A 17,269-nucleotide genomic window follows, 5' to 3' on the forward strand; every position below is an offset into this window, starting at 1 on the left:
AGGGCTTGTCTTTATTTGATCTGATTTACAGATCACTCATGATTAATAGCTTTTTCTTCATGGATATTTGACAAAGGTAATTAAAGGCAACTATTTAACATCCTATTTTCCTGAGGTGTTAGTAAAAACTCGAGTAAAGAAGCTGACCACAAAAGTCAGATGGAAGGTTTTGTAAAGATCTCATACTTCCCTGAGAATCTTGAAAGGATGTGTAACTTTGTATAGGACTGTGTATGGGGTTCAGGAAAAGCCTGAAAAGTACCCAGTCTCTCTGGTTTATGGATGACCCTAAGGCTTTAGCAGTCAGGAAGTGGAGGCAAAGTTGTCATTGTCATTTGCTTTTTTACAAGGCCTCTGGGCAAAGAGAGGGAGAATGATTGTACAAAATAGTTAAAGAAAATTTCTGCTGAATCAGTAGCTAAAAAAATAAGCTATTTCAAGCAGAGACTTTAGTGGCTACACACAAGAAAGAACAGAGGAAAAAAGCAAACAGGCAAGCAAATAAACCCTCAGGAGAGGAGGAAATTTGATTTTAGAGTTGAAACGTTGTTTCAAATGCTATGTTTTCAACAAAAAATTATGAAATACACAAAGGAACAAGAGATTATGGCCCATACAGAGGGAAAAAATCAATATAACTCATGTTGAAGTTTAGTCATCGTGGTAAACTGTATTGCCATTTGGGCCCTTAGGTGGGTGATTGAATCATGGGTTCTCCTTCATGAATGGGTTATATGAGTTAGTTATAGCAAGAGTGGGGTCCTTATAATAATGGTAAGTCCATCCCACTTTCCTCTCTCAGTCTCTCACCTGCTCCTTAGCCCCTGTCATGTCATGTGCAGATTTGCAGATACCAGCACTTTTTTTAAAAAATCTATTTTATTGTATTGTTGTTGACAATCTTTACATAGTTAATTACAGTTAAAGGAAAAAGAAGAAAAAAAAGAAAAAAAAAAGGTTCAGGGGGATAGGGAAGTGGGTAATGCTATTATGTCCATATTGTTTCCATCATGTATTTGAGGTAAAGGGAGATATTGAGGGAGAAGCCCCACCCGGTTTCCCGCCCACCCTGAGTCCCGGATGTGGGGCATGCTCTGACATATGTGCTCAAGTGGTGTTAATAGTTCTCTAGTTATGAATCGCTGCCAGTTTCGCTCGATGAGGTCGTCCACTGATTGATATGGTCCATCATAAAATCTCCGTTTGCCCCATATTTCGCTGCCAATATATAGCTGAGATGAATGATTGTCCTGTTCTGTCTTCCGTCTTTTCTTGGTTAGAGTTCTGAGTCCAGCAGTTCGATTGGGGAGATCTCCAAAGATACTTTGAGGTATTCCCAGATTAGTTTCTTGTATGTTCTAGCAAGCACAGGGCCCGGCACAGTCCATCACCCCAATCAGCTGGTGGTTGCAATTGCTGGGTTGGTTCTGTTTTCAGTCCCGAGTTGCACTGGAACCAATGGGTGTTGCAGTCCAGTCTGGTTCGGCCCTTACATCAACCAGTGGGAGCTGCAGCCTAGTTGGGGCGACCCACAATAACCCCCACCAGGCCTGCCCCCTACCCTGGTTTGCCAGTATGTGTAGCAGAAGACCAGTCTGTCCCCCATCCCATTTGGCTCTTGTACTTGTCAATGGGTATTAAAGCTTAGTTCTATCTAACCAACTCAACCATCCAGCCCTCACAGATGTTGTTGAGTGCCTCTCTATCTAGCCATCCCAGCCCCCGTCCTAGTTTTCATGCCCTCCCACGGGAATAGTGACCCAAGAAGAGGGAACCCACTTTTTCCCTCCCAGGTCTCTCTGTCCCGGTTTATGCACTCTTTAGGTGGTCCTGTGATTTGACTCGACAGAATTAGTCCCCAGTGCCAGCTTCTGCCAGCTGATGCTGCGGCCCTGATCTAGTCCACATGCAGCGCACAGGTGTTGTAGCCTTGCTTAGTCGGGTTTGTCTCCATCCCAGCCCACGCTCTCCAGTGGGAGTAGCTGTCTGGCGAGGGGACCAGCCCCTTAATCCCCCCGCCAGCTCTGCCTCTTCCTTCCTGGATCTCACGTGTGCTGGATGGGTGCTGCATTCATATCCAGTACAGGCAACCACGCCCTGGCATTCCATAATGTGTACTGGTTTTGTCGCAACCAAACCCGGCTCATCCCACACTCTGTTCTGGTGATCGGATTTGCCAGTGGATGACATGAACTGATTCAGCCTGGTCTGCTCCTGACCCATGCCTAATGTATGCCGGTGGGAAACTTTCCATGGCCTATTCCAGATACCAGCACCTTATGCTAGGACTTCTCAGCCTTCAGGACCATAAACCAAATAAACTTCTATGGTTTACACATTGCCTAATCTGTGTTATTCTGTTACAGCAGCCAAAAATGGACTAAGATAATGTGTTATGTCTTAGACCGTGGGGGTGTATTTTGAATATTTATTGTAACATGAGCATAAGATACAGTCTTTTTTGTGGACAAGTATTCTGTAAGCAAAGAATATTAGAAATTTAAGCAGCATTTATATGGTAACTAAAGGATTTTTAAACACTGTATGTTAATATTTGGTAAATATCCTTATTAAAGTCTGCATTGCTATGCTAAAAAAAAGGAATTGTTCCTGAACAAATATGGATGTTGGGCTTACTTGAAAATATTTTCAATCAGTTATTTTAAATATGCTCAAAAATTACAGAAGGCATAACACTAAACAAAAGGGAAGTAATATTTCTTATCAAACAGAATATTCATGGAAATCTGGAGTTGAAGAAGATGACCCATAGAAATTCCATTGTAGGGCTCAGCATATTTCAGTTGACAGAAGAAAGAATTAGCAAATTTAAAGTTGATAACTGAGACTTTCCAGCATAAGGTACAGAAACAGAAAAGGATGAGAGAGTGACTGGAGCCAAAGACATCTATGTGACACCATCAAATGAATCAAAACAATGACAAGGATTTCACAAAATGAGGAAAAGAAAGGAGCGTAAGCGTTTGAGTAAATGACAGCTAAGAACCTGTAAAATTCGATAAAGAACATACATTCAAGATCAATACATTCAAAGCTGGAACAACTAAAAAAGATACATGTCTAGATGCATCATATACAGATTGTCAAATACAGATCCAGCAAGAAAGATGTGGGTTATAACAGTAGGACAAATCAGAAACCAGGAAGTGAGGAGGCAGTGGAAAGACAAATTCAAAACATTCATTAATGAGGAAAACAATTCTCAACCATGAATTTTTTATCTGGTAGAATTATCCTTTAAAAATGAGAAAAGTGTGAGTGTTTTGTGTAGCTGTTGAAAAACTTCTTAGGATGCCTGCATTCCATATCAGAGTGCCTAGACTTGAATCCCACCTATTCTCCAATTCCTGCTTGCTGTTAATGTGTGTTCGGAAGGCAGGGAAGTAGTTGAATCCCTGCCAGCCATGTAAAGAACCGGGATTGAATCTGGGGCTCCTGGCTTTAGCGTGGCCTAGTCCTGACAGTTACAGGAACTTTGGAAAGGAACCAGAAGTTGGGAGATTTCTGTGTCCTTGTCTTTCAGGTAAGTAATAAAAACAAATAAAATATTAGAAAAATAAAATGTTAAAATATGAAATAAAATTAAAAATCTGTAGGTAAACAACAGAGAATTCATACTAGGAAATATACTCTAAAATGAATACGAAAAAGAATCCTTCAGGTTCAAGAAAAGAACGCTAAACAATAGCTTGAATCCACATGAGGTAACATGGTGTTAAATAGGTAAAAGATTCTAGAGCATGCACATGTAATTTTCATATATAGTTCTTTTCTTTATATGTAATTCTTTTTAAACATGAGCTGGAGGGCAATTGCATATAGTAATTACTATAAAAACTGGGCTGACAAACTTAAACACATAAAGATGTAATTTATGTGAGAAAATAGCACAAAGAAGGGGGCAATCAGTCCTACATTAAAGTTTTTATACACTATTGTGATTGTATCGATATGTTATTAGCAGTTGCTTATAGCAGTTGCTTCAAGAGTATACACAGCTTGCACATCAATATAGCAAGTGTACACATCATCACTCTGTGTGCCTATGCCCTGGACCCTGGCTCCATGACCATTTCCGTGTGTGTCTACATCCCATACACTAGTACAACCACATCAGCAGGTATGTCCATGTCCTGGATCCTGGAACTACATATGTTCAGCACACACTCAAAATCCATATCATGGAACCACAACCATTCTATGAGTGTCCATACCTTGGACACTAGTGCCAAGGCCACAATAAGCATACCTGTACACTGATCACTGGCATCAGCATTGCAGTAGATAAAGCTGCACTTCAGATTCTAGAGCTGTGGTCACTGTTATGCCTGAATTCCAGATCCTTGCTTGCAGCCACTCTGTACTTGCTCACAGATCAGATATCAAAACCAACATGACCATGAACATGCCCACATCCTAGATCCAGTGCCAAGAAGGATCCTCTCATCCGGGACTTATCCCTGTCAGAGTAAAGAGAGAAGGAGGGGTGCTGGTGTTGTGGCACAGTGAGTTAAGCTGATGCTAGCAAAGCTGGATCCCATATCAGAGCTCCAGCTGCTCCACTTCCAATCCAACTGCCTTGTAATGTGCCTAGGAAGGCAGCAGAAGATGACTTAATTAATTGGGAACCTGCACCCATATGGGAGATCCAGATGAAATTCTTGGCTTCTGGCTTTGTCATGGTCCAGCCCCTACATGGTGGCCGTTTAGGGAATGAACCAGCAGATAGATTTCTTTCTCTGTCTCTCCCTCTCTCTTTCTCTGTAATATTGCTTTTTGAAATCAATAAAAATAAATCTTAATGAGAGACAAAGAGGGAGGACCCTGTAGTCTTCACTGAATCTGAAAGGACTATATGGAGACTATGCTGCATTTTTTTTTAGTTCATTTTCTGTTGTAACATACAATCAGAGATTGGGAAATTCATAGATTTATTTTGAGTCTTAGTTTGGGAAGCTAGGAAGTCCACAATTAGGCAAGTGTATCTAGCGAGAACCTTATACTGCTTCAGCTTTGAGAACAAAAGAGGGCAATCAAGAGCAGAGCTTGGCAGAGCTTGGCAGAGCTTGGCAGAGCCTGGCAGAGCCCCTGCTTTATATCTCTTCACTTTCAAGTAACCAGTGAAGTACCAGGAGAGTGAGACTGCAAATGAGAAAAGCAGTAATCCATTTATGAAGCTTCAAGTCCAAGACCCAAAGACTTTAAAGAGTTTACCTCCCAACAACACTGCATTGGAGTCCAGGCCTCGGCATGAATTCTGTTGGAGGAATAACATTATCAAACTCTATTCACCCTCCATGGAGCTGAAACTGCCACACCCCACCTTGATGTGCCCTTAGACACAGCCATAGTGGAAGGTCTTTCCGCACTGGAACCAGTCTATAACGGTTGGAAGAACTAACAAGTAGTGATAAGAATCCACTACACTTGTGCATTATTTCTGGGAAGCTAAAATAGTAGTGGCCATTATAGAAAAAATACTATGCAGGTTCCTCAAAATATTTAAAATACATTGATTTTATGACCCAGAAATTCTACTTTTAAATATGTACTCAAAACAGTTTAAAATATAGACTTAGCGATATATAAAAGTACTACAAGAAATTCTTGGAAATATGTGTTATGAAAAAAAACTATACAAGGATTTAAAAATCTAAAAAAAACCCACTTATTTTTATGTGAAAGGCAGAGAGAGAGAGAAAGAGAGAGAAAAGAGAGAGAGAGCAATCTTCCACTCATTGGCTCACTCCCTAATTGCCCGAAACAGCTGGCGCTGACAGGCCAAAGCCAGGAACGCGTAACTGAATCTGAGCTTCTCGTGTAGGCGGCAGGAAGCCAAGTATCTGAGTCATTACCTATTGCTTCCCAGAATGTGCATTATAGGAAGCTGGAAACGGAAGCAGAACCAGGACTTGAACTCATGCTCTTTAACATGGGTTGTGGGTATGCCAAGAGGCTTCTTCATTGTTGTAAAACTTTTTTGCACCAAAACAAACATTTTTTTTTTTCATTTTCACATACAGTTTCTGAAGTATCCACTTATTTGCACAACCAAACTCAAAGCAACATCATCTTCATAGTCAAAAGGTACATGCAATCTATCTTTGACCAAAGATGGATAACTGGAGGAAAAGATATGTGGTGTGTAAGTACAGTGGAATGTTATTCATATATAGAAACCAGTAAAGCTTATGGAGATGGAAAGTAAAATGGTGGTGATCAGGGAGGAATGGGGTGTTGTTTAATGAATTTAGAGTTTCTCTTTAACATGTTGAAGAGAGTTCTTGGAGATTGCACAGCAATGCGAATATTTTTAACACTACTGTAGTATAAACCTAAAACTGATTCAGATGTTGATATCAGCAAGGTGATAGAATAGGTAACTTTGGTCCTTAATCTGTCGCAGAAACACCAACCAAAGACATATGGTCCAAAAAAAAAAAAAAAAAAAAAAAAAAAACCCGTATAAAAATCTAAGAAACCAGTGAAGAGTTTGCAGTATCCTAGCCAAGCACAAACTCAGATACAAAGAACAGCTGCATTAAAATGAATTTGAAACAGTTTCATTTCATTCACATCAGTCCCTCCTCAATCTGGGACACCTCATAGGAAAGTTGAAGACATAGCTTTTCCTGTGTGAGAGTGAACTGTACAATGTAGATCCAACATTCTGCAGGAGCTGCCTGAGGGCGTGTTTCTGACTCACCAGACAGATTCATGGCCAATGAATGCAAACGAGCACAGAAGTCTCAGGCTGTTCCAAAGAATTTGTAATACTACAGACAGATCATAACATAGCTTGTCACAACTGGAAAAAAGAAATTAGTGCATAGTTTTAGCTACAGGAGGGTAAGAGAAGAGTGTAGTTCAACCATCTAGCATGGGGTCAGCATTGTGGCAGGTTAAGCTGCTGCTAGCTATGCCAGAATCCCTTATGACACAGCCAGTTTAAATGCCAGCTGCTCTGCTTCTGATCTCATTTCCTTCTAATGTTCCTGGGGAAGTATCAGAAGACGGTGCAGCTGCTTGGGTCTCTGCCATACACTTGGGAAATCAAGTGGAGGTCCCAGCTCCTGGCTTTGGTCTGGGCCAGCCCCAGTCATTCTAGCTATCTGCATGGTGAACCAGTGGATTAAAGATTTCTCTCTCAAACAAACAAAAGTAAATATATCTTTAAAAAGTGTTAATACAAAAAAGCTAGCATATTAGGGGATTGCCAAAGGACTGGTTTCTGCCTTGCTGCACTCAGAGTGGTGATGAGGAATGAATGCTTTTCAAAACCTGGGGCCACTGAAGACAGTAGAATGCTCAGTGGTTTAAGACAGTTACGTAGAATCTGAAGTACTGCAGCAAGACAAAAGAGGGAAGAAGAGCTAATAAGGTCCTGAGAAATACACTTAGAAAACTCTCTGATTTGGAAACTATATGCAGAAATAACAAATTATGCTAATTTCTCGGGTTGTGCGAAGTAGCGAGGTGGTTAAAGTCCTCACCTTGAACGCTCCAGGGTCCCCCCATATGGGGGCCAGTTTGTGTCTCTGGGCCTTGCTTCCCATCCAGCCCCCTGCCTGTGGCCTGAGAAAGCAGTTGAGGACAGCCTAAAGCCTTGGGACCCTGCACCTGTGCAGGAGACCCAGAAGAACCTCCTTGCTCCTGGGCTCAGAAAGACTCAACTTAGGTTGTTGCAACCACTTGCGGAGTGATGGAAGATCTTCTCTGTCTCTCCTCCCCTTTGTAGATCTGACTTTGCCATAAAAAGAAATAAATCCTTTCTTTTAAAAAAAGAATTTCCCAGAATCTCTGTCCTGGATGAACTGTTAATGGTCATTCCCAACACAAAAGGCAGTCCATAAAAACATGGAGATCTAGCAGTTTTTCAAATATAAAGGGTGTGCATTTGGCAAAGCAATTAAGATGCCTACATGACATGCTTAAGGTCAGATCTCAGCTATGCCTAAATCCAGCTTCCTGCTTGGGAATCAAGAGACCTTGGGAATCAGCAGGTGATAATCCAAGTACCTGGAGCCCTGCCACCCAAGGGAGATGCCCATTTTGAGTTGTAAGCTCCTGGTTTCAGCCTTGCACAACACAAGCTGGCCTGTAGAAAATTTGGAGGCTAGATCCAATAGAAAACTTGTCTCTGTCTCTTTGCCTTTCTTTTTTTTTAAGATTTATTTTTATTGGAAAGGCAGATATACAGAGAGCAGGAGAGACAGAGAGGAAGATCTTCCGTCCGATGATTCACTCCCCAAGCAACCGCGATGGCCGGTGTTGCACCGATCCGAAGCCAGGACCCAGGAACTTCCTCCAGGTCTCCCACGCGAGTGCAGGGTCCCAAGGCTTTGGGCCGTCCTCAACTGCTTTCCCAGGCTACAAGCAGGGAGCTGGATGGGAAGTAGAGCAGCCGGGATTAGAACTGGCGCCCATATGGGATCCCGGTGAGGACTTTAGACTCTAAGCCACCACACCGGGCCCCTCTCTGCCTTTCAAATAAATATAAATAAACCACAAGAATAAAATAATCAGGCACATGAAGAAACAGGGGAAAATGGCCTAGTTGACAATGTAAATATTCAGTGTTTTTTTTCCCTCCCTCCCTTCCTTCATTTCTTCTTTCCTTCCTTCCCCCTCCCTCCCTCTCTCTTTCTCTCTCCTTCCTTCCTTCCTTCTTTCTTTCTTTCATTCTTAGAGACAGAAACAGGAAACAGACATCTTCAGCTGCTTGTTCATTCCCCATGTTGTCACAACATCCAAATCTGGACCAGCTTGAAACCATGATGCAGGAACTCTATCCTAGTCTCTCACATGGGTGGAAGGAGCCCAGGTACTTAGGCCATCTTCTGTTGCCTCGCTATAATTGTGTTGCTATAAATACAGGGTTATGGGTCACTTTCTCACATGCAGATATATTTCCTTTGGATATATTTCCAGCAGTGGGATAGCTGGCTCATACAGTATATCAATTTTCAATTGTCTGAGCACTCGCTTAGACAACTCTCCATATTGTCTTCCATAGTGATTATACTAGCCTACACTAACACCAGCAGTGAAGGAGGGTATCTTTCTCCCCACATCCATGGCAGCAGGTGCTGTCAAGAGATTTCAAAATGTAGGCCAATCTCACTGGAGTTAGGTGGAACGTCAATGTGGTTTTCATTTGTATTTAGGGAGCCTGAGCATCTTTTCATATGTCCATTACTATTTGTATTTGTTCTTTTGAAAAAAAATGCCTGCTCATTTCCTTCACCCATTTCTTTACAGGGCACAGGGTTGTTTTGCTGTTGTTGAGTTTCTGAAGCTCTTTGTAAGTCCCCACATCTGTTATGTAGTGTGCAGAGATTTTGTCACACTCTGTTGGGTGCCTTTTGCTTTGTTGATTTTCTCCTTTGCTGTACAGAAGCTTCTTAATTTGATGTAGCCTCATTTGTTTATTTTGGTTTTGACTGTGTGTGCTTTTGGTGACTTCTCTAAGAAGTAATTTCCAATGCATATATCTTGAACAGTGCTTCCTAGGTTTTCCTTGATCGATTTAGAACTGATTTTTGCATAGGTGACAGGTGGAAATCTTGCTTCTTAACCCTTTGTCCCAATAGCATTTTTTGAAGAGAACAGTCTTTTTTTTAAATAAGATTTATTTATTTTTATTAGAAAGTCAGATATACAGAAAGGAAGAGAGACAGAGAGTTAGATGATCCATCTGATGATTCACTCCCCAAGTGGCTGCAATCGCTGGAGCTAAGCCGATCCGAAGTCAGGAGCCTCTTCTGGGTTTCCCACACCAGTGTATAGGGTTCCAAGGCTTTGGAACATCCTCGACTGCTTTCCCAAGCCACAAGCAGGGAGCTTGAAGGGAGGTGGAGCAGCTGGGATATGAATGGGCATCTATATGGGATCCTGGTGTGTGCAAGGTGAGGCCTTCAACCACTAGGCTACCATGTCAGACCCGAGACCAGTCTTTTTCCCTGGATTATTTTTAGTTCTCTTGTCTAATATTTGTTGACTGTACATGAGTAGCGTCATTTCTGAAGTTTCTGTTCTATTGCTCTTCTCTGTTTCTGTAGCAGTACCAGACTATTTTGCATACCATGCCCTGTAGCATGTCTTCAGTTTTGGGCTTCATACTGATTTATTTATTTTTCAGGATAGTTTTGGCTATTTGTTGTCTCTGGTGTTTGCAGACAAATTTTTGTTTCAATTTCTCTATTTCTGTGAATGCCGTTGGGATTTTGATTGGAATAATATTGAATCTGTAAATGACTTTTGGTAATATGGACACTTTGATCATGTTGATTCTACCGATCCAGGAACATGGTTTCTCCATCTTTTAATGTTTTCTTCTATTTCTTTATAAAATATTTTACAATTTTCATCATAGAGGTTTCCATGTTTTTGGTTAGGCTTATTCCAAGGTATGTAAGGTTCTTGTCTGTTATTTCTGTATTTACAAGTTCTTTTTCATCCATGGAGTTGTTCGTGTATACTAAGGCCATTAATTTATGCTCATTAATCTTGTACCCTGATACCTTGCCAAACTCCCTTATGAGTTCCAATAGTCTCTTTGTTGAGCCTTTTGGATCTCCTATGTAAAGAATCATATCATCTCCAAACAGTGATAATTTTAATTCTTCTTTTCCAATATAAATTTCTTGGATTTATTTTTCTTGCCTAATAGCTCTAGTAAGGACAGCCAATACTCGGATGAATAGCAGTGGTGAGAGTGCACTGCTTTGAGTGTGTTCCACAAATTTTCATGTTATGTTGATGCTTTCATTCATTTCAAGTAGGCTTTTTTTTTTTAAATTTCCCCTTTGGTTTCTTGTTTAACCCGTTCATTTGGCAGCATGCTTTTCAGTCTCCAAGTATGTCCATATCTCCTGGGTTATTTTGATCTATTGATCTCCAGTTTCACTTCATGATGTCCGATAAGATGCATGGTATGATTTCATTATTTTTAAAAATTGCTGATGCTTCTTTTGTGTCCTATCATTTGATCAATCCTGTAGAAGGTTCCATGTTCTATTGGAAAAAAAATTATGTTCTGTGTCTATAGGATAAAAAGTTCTGTAGATGTCAATTAAGTTCATTTGTTCTATTATCTGTGTGAGCTCTATTGTATCCTTGCTGAGTTTCTGTCTTGTCAATCAGTACATTGAAGTAACTGAGGTGTTAAGGTCCCTACCATTATTGTACTGGAGTTTGTTCCTGCTAATGTGCCTGAAAAGCAGCAGAAGACAGGCTGAGTGCTTTGGCCCCTGGACCCTCATGGGAGACCTGGATAGAGCTCCAAGCTCTTGGTTTTGGCTTTGTCCAGCACTAGCCATTGCAGCCATTTAGAGAATGAAACAGTGGATGAAATCTCTCTCTTTCTCTTTTGTGTGTCTAATTCTGCTTTCCAAATAAATAAATAAATAATTAAAAAGTAATAATTTTAAATTATATTACTTTATTTTATATATTCTCCCTGGTAACTAAAAGGAAAATATATACAGAAGAATTAAAGAAAGTAACCAAAGCATTTGTCTTAGTCAATTCTTTGTCAGTTCAGGCTGGTGTAATAAAATAGTATTGGCTTAGTGGCTTAAACAACAAAATTTATTTCTCATAAAGTTCAAGATTAAGGTGCAAATAGACACAGTATTTGTTGAAATTACCTTTTCTGGATTGAAGATGGCCATTTTGTCATTACATCTTCAGACAGATGGAAGAAAAATCACTTCCTTTGTGTATCTATAAACAAAGGCACAAATTTCATGTTAGTGCTCTATACTCAGACTAGAATTACTACCTTAAAACCCTCCCTCCTAAGATCATCCTATTGGAAGCTGAGGTTTAAACATATGAATTTTGGAAGGACAATGTTATTCACCCTATAACTTTATGTCACTACACAAAAATGAATGAAATATAAAGGTAGAATTGAAGAGGAGATGAGATGGCAAAACAACTAGAGATACACACAAAAATTAGGCAACAAAAGCAAAAACAGACACATTGAGCTATATCAAAAACAGCCACACAGCACATTAAATAATGAAAATAGTTAAAAGACAACCTACAGGATGAGAAAAATGTTTTAGTCCATTTATCTGAAAAGGGATTTATATTCAGAATGTATAACTAACACCTACAATTCAACAATAGAAATCAAACAATACAATTTGTAAAACGGGTAAAGTATGACCAGCAGTTTTCCAAACAAGGTATAGGATTGGTTGACAAATATATGAATAAATACTCAATGTTACTAATGGCTAGAAAATGCAAATAAAAACCAAAATAACATATTTTCTCAAACTTGTTACTATGAACATTAATAAGAACAAAACAAAAAAGAAAATAACATGTGTTGGCATGGATGTAGAAAACATGGAACACTTGTATGTTATTTGTGGAAATGTGAAATAGTGCAGCTATTGTGAGGAAAAGAGTGATTAGTTTCTGCAGAAATTTCAAAATGTAATCACCCTATGAAGCAGTATGCCACATCTGGGTATTTATTCAAAATAACTGAATATAGGATCTTGAAAAGGTATTTACAAGCTGTATTTACTTCAGAATCATTTAGAATATCCAAGAAATAGAGGCAACATAAATGTCCATTACCTGATGAATGAATAAAGAAAATGTGTTGCAACAGTCATTAAAGAACATTACCAATCTCTGGTAAGCTTTTCTGAAAAGTAGAATGATAGATTCTTAACCCTCTTTAAGAACCCAGCATCAGACTAAGTCCAGACACAACAAAAACATTTCAGTACTAAAAATTATTTCAATAAATTTTATGATACAAAATACCTTAGAAAAGTTAGTTGCATTTCTATAAAGTAGCAATGAATTGTCTGAAAATGAAGTTCAGACAACAATCTTACTTGCAATAGCATCAAAAGAAAAAAATGAATAAAAATAAACTGAGAAATAAAAGACTAATTGCACTGAAAATTGCAAAACACTAATAGAAGTAATTAAAGTGGATACAAATAACTGGAAAGACATTAATATATATACATTGGAAGAACTGATATTATTAAAATGTTCTTATTACTCAAGAGACTTATAGAGTCAATGCAATCTCTACCAAAATTCCAATGTTGTAATTTACAAAAGTAGGAAAATTTTTCTAAAATTCGTATGGAATTGTACAAGAGTCCAAATAGCCAAGAATATTTTGAGGAAAAAGAAAAAAGCTGAAGGTATTACACGTCTTCCTTTCAAATTATAATATCTAGAGTAATCAAAACAATATGGTATTGATATAAATATAGACATACAAACCAATGAAACAGAATAGAGAAATGAGTAATAAAGTCACATATGTTCGATCAAGTGATCCTTGATAAGGGTGATAGGAATGCACAATAGGAAAAGGATAGTCTATTCAACAGATGGTGTTAGAAAACTGAACGAATAAAATTATACTAGATAATAATAAACTCAAAATAAAGATCTAAATCTGAACCCTGAATTGAAAGATTCCCAAAACAAAATGTAAGAAAAGCTTCCATGAGATGGAAGGTTTTATGGCTGATTTGAGATCTTTTCTTTAATACAGGTATAACAATTTCATCTCAAAGTCTTTTCTAATTTCCCTCTTATTTCTTACTTGATTCATCGTTTTTAAAGAATGTGTTCTTAAATGTTCACATAATAGGAAGTACCCCCTTTTACTTGCTGCTGGTTTCTAATTTCATTGTATTCTGATCAGTGAACATTCTCTGTAGTACCTGCATTCAACCTTTTTTAAAAAATATATTTTCATGGTATTTCAGCAGGAAAGAGATGGTAGGTGAGAATTTCTATCTGTTAGTCCACCTCCCAAATGCTGGACTAAAGCCAGGATCCAGGAGCCAGGAGATCAATCTCTCACGTGATGTTCAGATACCCAACTGCTTCAGTCATCTGCTATTGCCTCCTGCATTAACAGGGTGTTGGGATGGAAGTAGAACTGGGACCCAAACTTAGGCACTCCAATATAGGATGCAGGTGTCTAAAGAGATGTCTTAACAACTGAACCAGGTATTTATTTCAGTATTATTTTGATCCTTTAAAATTTACTGAGGAGCCATTGTTTTAGTGCAGTGAGTTAGGCTGCATCTGCTATGCTGACATCCTATGTGAGTGCTGGTAAGAGTTCCAGCTATTCCACTTCTGATCCAGCTCCTGCTAATGTTCTTGGGAAAGCAGCAGAGGATGGCCCAGGTGCTTGGATCCCTGAACTTGTATAGGATACTGGATGGAGTTCAAGGGTATTGGCTTTGGTATCCCTGTTCTGGCTACTAGAGGCGATTGGGGAATGAACCAACAGATGGAAATTTCAATGTCTCTGTCTCTCATCTGTAACTCTGCTTTTCACATAACCAGATACTAAAAAAAAAAAAAAAAAAAAAAGAAATATTAAGTTTTGCTGTGGCCCAGCATGTGTTCCATTCTGAAGAATGTTCTATGCACCCACGACAAATACATTTTATGGTTGAACAGAAAGTTTATGTCTCTGGGCTTGGTGAAGTAGCCTAGTGGCTAAATTTCTCATCTTGCACACACGGGGAACTCATATGGGTGCTGGTTTGTATCCTGGTTGCTCCACTTCCCATCCAGCTCCCTATGTATGGCTTGGGAAAGCAATGGAGGATGATACAAAGCCTTGGGACCCTGCACCCACATGTGGGACCCAGAATAAGCTCCTGGCTCCTGGTTTTGGATCAGCTCAGTGCTGGTGACTGCGGCCCCTTGGGGAGTGAACCAGCAAATGGAAGATCTTTCTCTCTGTCCCTCCTTCTCTCTGTAAATCTGACTTCCCAATAAAAATTTTTTAAAAGAAAGTTTATGTATCTGTTAAGTGGTTCATGCTAGTGTTCAAATATTTTCTGTCAAGTTCTATCCTTACTGTAAGTACAATATAATTTTCTTTTTTTAATTTCTGTTTTTGTTTCATGCAAATTGGTGATTTGTTCAGAGATTCATATGTGTTTATACAGGTCATATTTTCCTGACGGATTGACTTATTTGTCAATATTTGTCCCTGTTTAGTAATATTTTTTAAAAATTTATTTTGTCTTAATACAAGTATTATCACTCTATTTTCTCTATAATGTTCTTTGTGTGAAGTTATCTTATTGCACAATGCTTCTTTCAAAATATTTGTGTTTTGAATCTGAACTGTTTCACCAAATTGCTAATTTAAAAAATCTAGTGTGACCCTCTTGCCTGCTGATTGTTTTTCTTAGAACATACACACTATTTATTTAGTTTGTATTCATAAATAATATACATCCTCACATTTATGGGCTACAGTGTAATAATTTGACACATGTATATTAGGCGCGGTGATCAAATAAAAGTAAGCATGTTCCTCTCCTTAAGCATTTGCCATTTTTCTGTTGTGAATCTTCAAACCTCTCTCCAGTTCTAAAACATATAATAAATTCTTGTGAACAACAGTCATTCTACTGTGCTCATGGACATTAAATTTAATTCTATATAGCTTTATTTTGGTACTCATTATGCAACTGTGTCAATTTTTGTTCCCTCTACAATTTTTTTATTATATATATATATATATTTTTTTTATTAATTATTTTGCATTATGTGACAGTTTCATAGGCTCTGGGAATCTCCCCACCCCTCCCACTCCCCTCCCCCCTGGTGGATTCCTCCACCTTGATGCAGCATTACAGTTCAAATTCAATCAAGATTCTTTCCTTGCAAACATATACCAAGCATAGAGTCCAGCTACTTATTGTCCAGATGGGTTGAACAGTTTCTTGGGGAGACCATTTCTGGTCTGAAGTTAGAGCTGGTAGAATATCATCCCAGTCAATTAAGAGTCCCAATATAACATCAACAGCAATTTGCAATATTATGGAATTGACATGGTTTTGAGTAACCAGTATGTTAAAAAAAAAAAAATTTAACTAGTGTCTACTATCTACTCCCTACTTCTATGAAACCAGTTTTCTTGGTTTATATTTGAGCAAGAACATGTGGCATTTGTCATTATGTGCATGGTTTATCTCAATATAATGCCCTTCAATTCCAATCTGCAGTGTCTAACATGAAATGAAATCATTATGTTTTATAGCTATACAATATTCTATTGTGTTATATCTCATATTTTATTTATTCATCTGTTAAGCTGCATCTCAGTTGATTTCATATTTTGGACATTATGAATAAATCCATGATAAACATGGGTGTAAAGGTGTCTCTTTTGTTATTTTTAATATTCTGTGATACAATTCCATTGGCTGTGGGATTTCCCTTACCCTCTCTCCAATTTTCCTCCCCCTCACTGATTTCCCATATATTATCACTTTTTTTAAAGATTTATTTATTTTTATTACAATGTCAGATATATAGAGAGGAGGAAAGATAGAGAGGAAGATCTTCCTTCCGATGATTCACTCCCCAAGTGAGCCGCAACAGCCGGTGCTGTGTCGATCCGAAGCCAGGAGCCAGGAATCTCTTCAGGGTCTCCCATGCGGGTGCAGTGTCCCAAGGCTTTGGGCCGTCCTCGACTGCTTTCCCAGGCTACAAGCAGGGAACTGGATGGGAAATGGAGCTGCTGGGATTAGAACCGGCGCCCATATGGGATCCCGGCGTGCTCAAGGCGAAGACTTTAGATGCTAAGCCACCACACCAGGCCCATACATTGTTACAATAATATAGTCCATCATAAGTAGGCTATCATTCTGCTATTTAAGTGTATCCTGACACTACATGAACAAACAATGGCAGACAGTCCAGCATCCTATTGTTAAGATGTATTTAGCAGTTTCATTAGGAGTCCATCTTTGATTTGGAAGTAGGGATGCACCCTGCAATGTATCTTCACATTTGGATATGAAAGTCTCTATTATACAGTTGCTATACATTCCCTTAAATGCAAAGCCATAAATCAAAATCAACAATAGGAATAAGGTTAAAAAATCTGCAACATGAATTAAATAACATGGAATGACCAATGTGTTGCTGAAGGAATGTAAAATAAAATTAAAAAAAAAACCTTCTTGGAGAAAATAATGCTACTGTATGACCTATGAGTCAGTGAAGAATTTAATAAGAGAAAAGAAGTTATTTTGTAGAAACAAAAATTAAAAAAAAATCAAAACCAACGAGTTGTAGCAAACAGTATTGAAAGGGCTATCGTGTATTTTGCAAAGAGGTTGCCTTATATCAGAGAGAACATATGATCTCTGTCCTTTGGGGATTGACTTATTTCATTGAGCATAATAGTCTCTAGTTGGGACCATTT

The 17,269-nt window shown here is 38.7% G+C and overlaps 1 protein-coding gene across 1 annotated transcript in view; it reads right to left on the minus strand.

The window, feature by feature from the left end:
* Positions 1–17,269, minus strand: part of ZC3H12B (zinc finger CCCH-type containing 12B) — a 339,337-nt gene that overhangs the window by 19,560 nt on the left and 302,508 nt on the right. The window contains exon 4 of the mRNA XM_004595199.2: positions 11,673–11,748. The gene's annotated coding sequence lies outside the window, so the exon portion shown is untranslated. The remainder of the gene's footprint in view (positions 1–11,672; positions 11,749–17,269) is intronic.

Source organism: Ochotona princeps, chromosome X, assembly GCF_030435755.1.
Source record: "Ochotona princeps isolate mOchPri1 chromosome X, mOchPri1.hap1, whole genome shotgun sequence".
Taxonomy (NCBI): Eukaryota; Metazoa; Chordata; class Mammalia; order Lagomorpha; family Ochotonidae; genus Ochotona; species Ochotona princeps.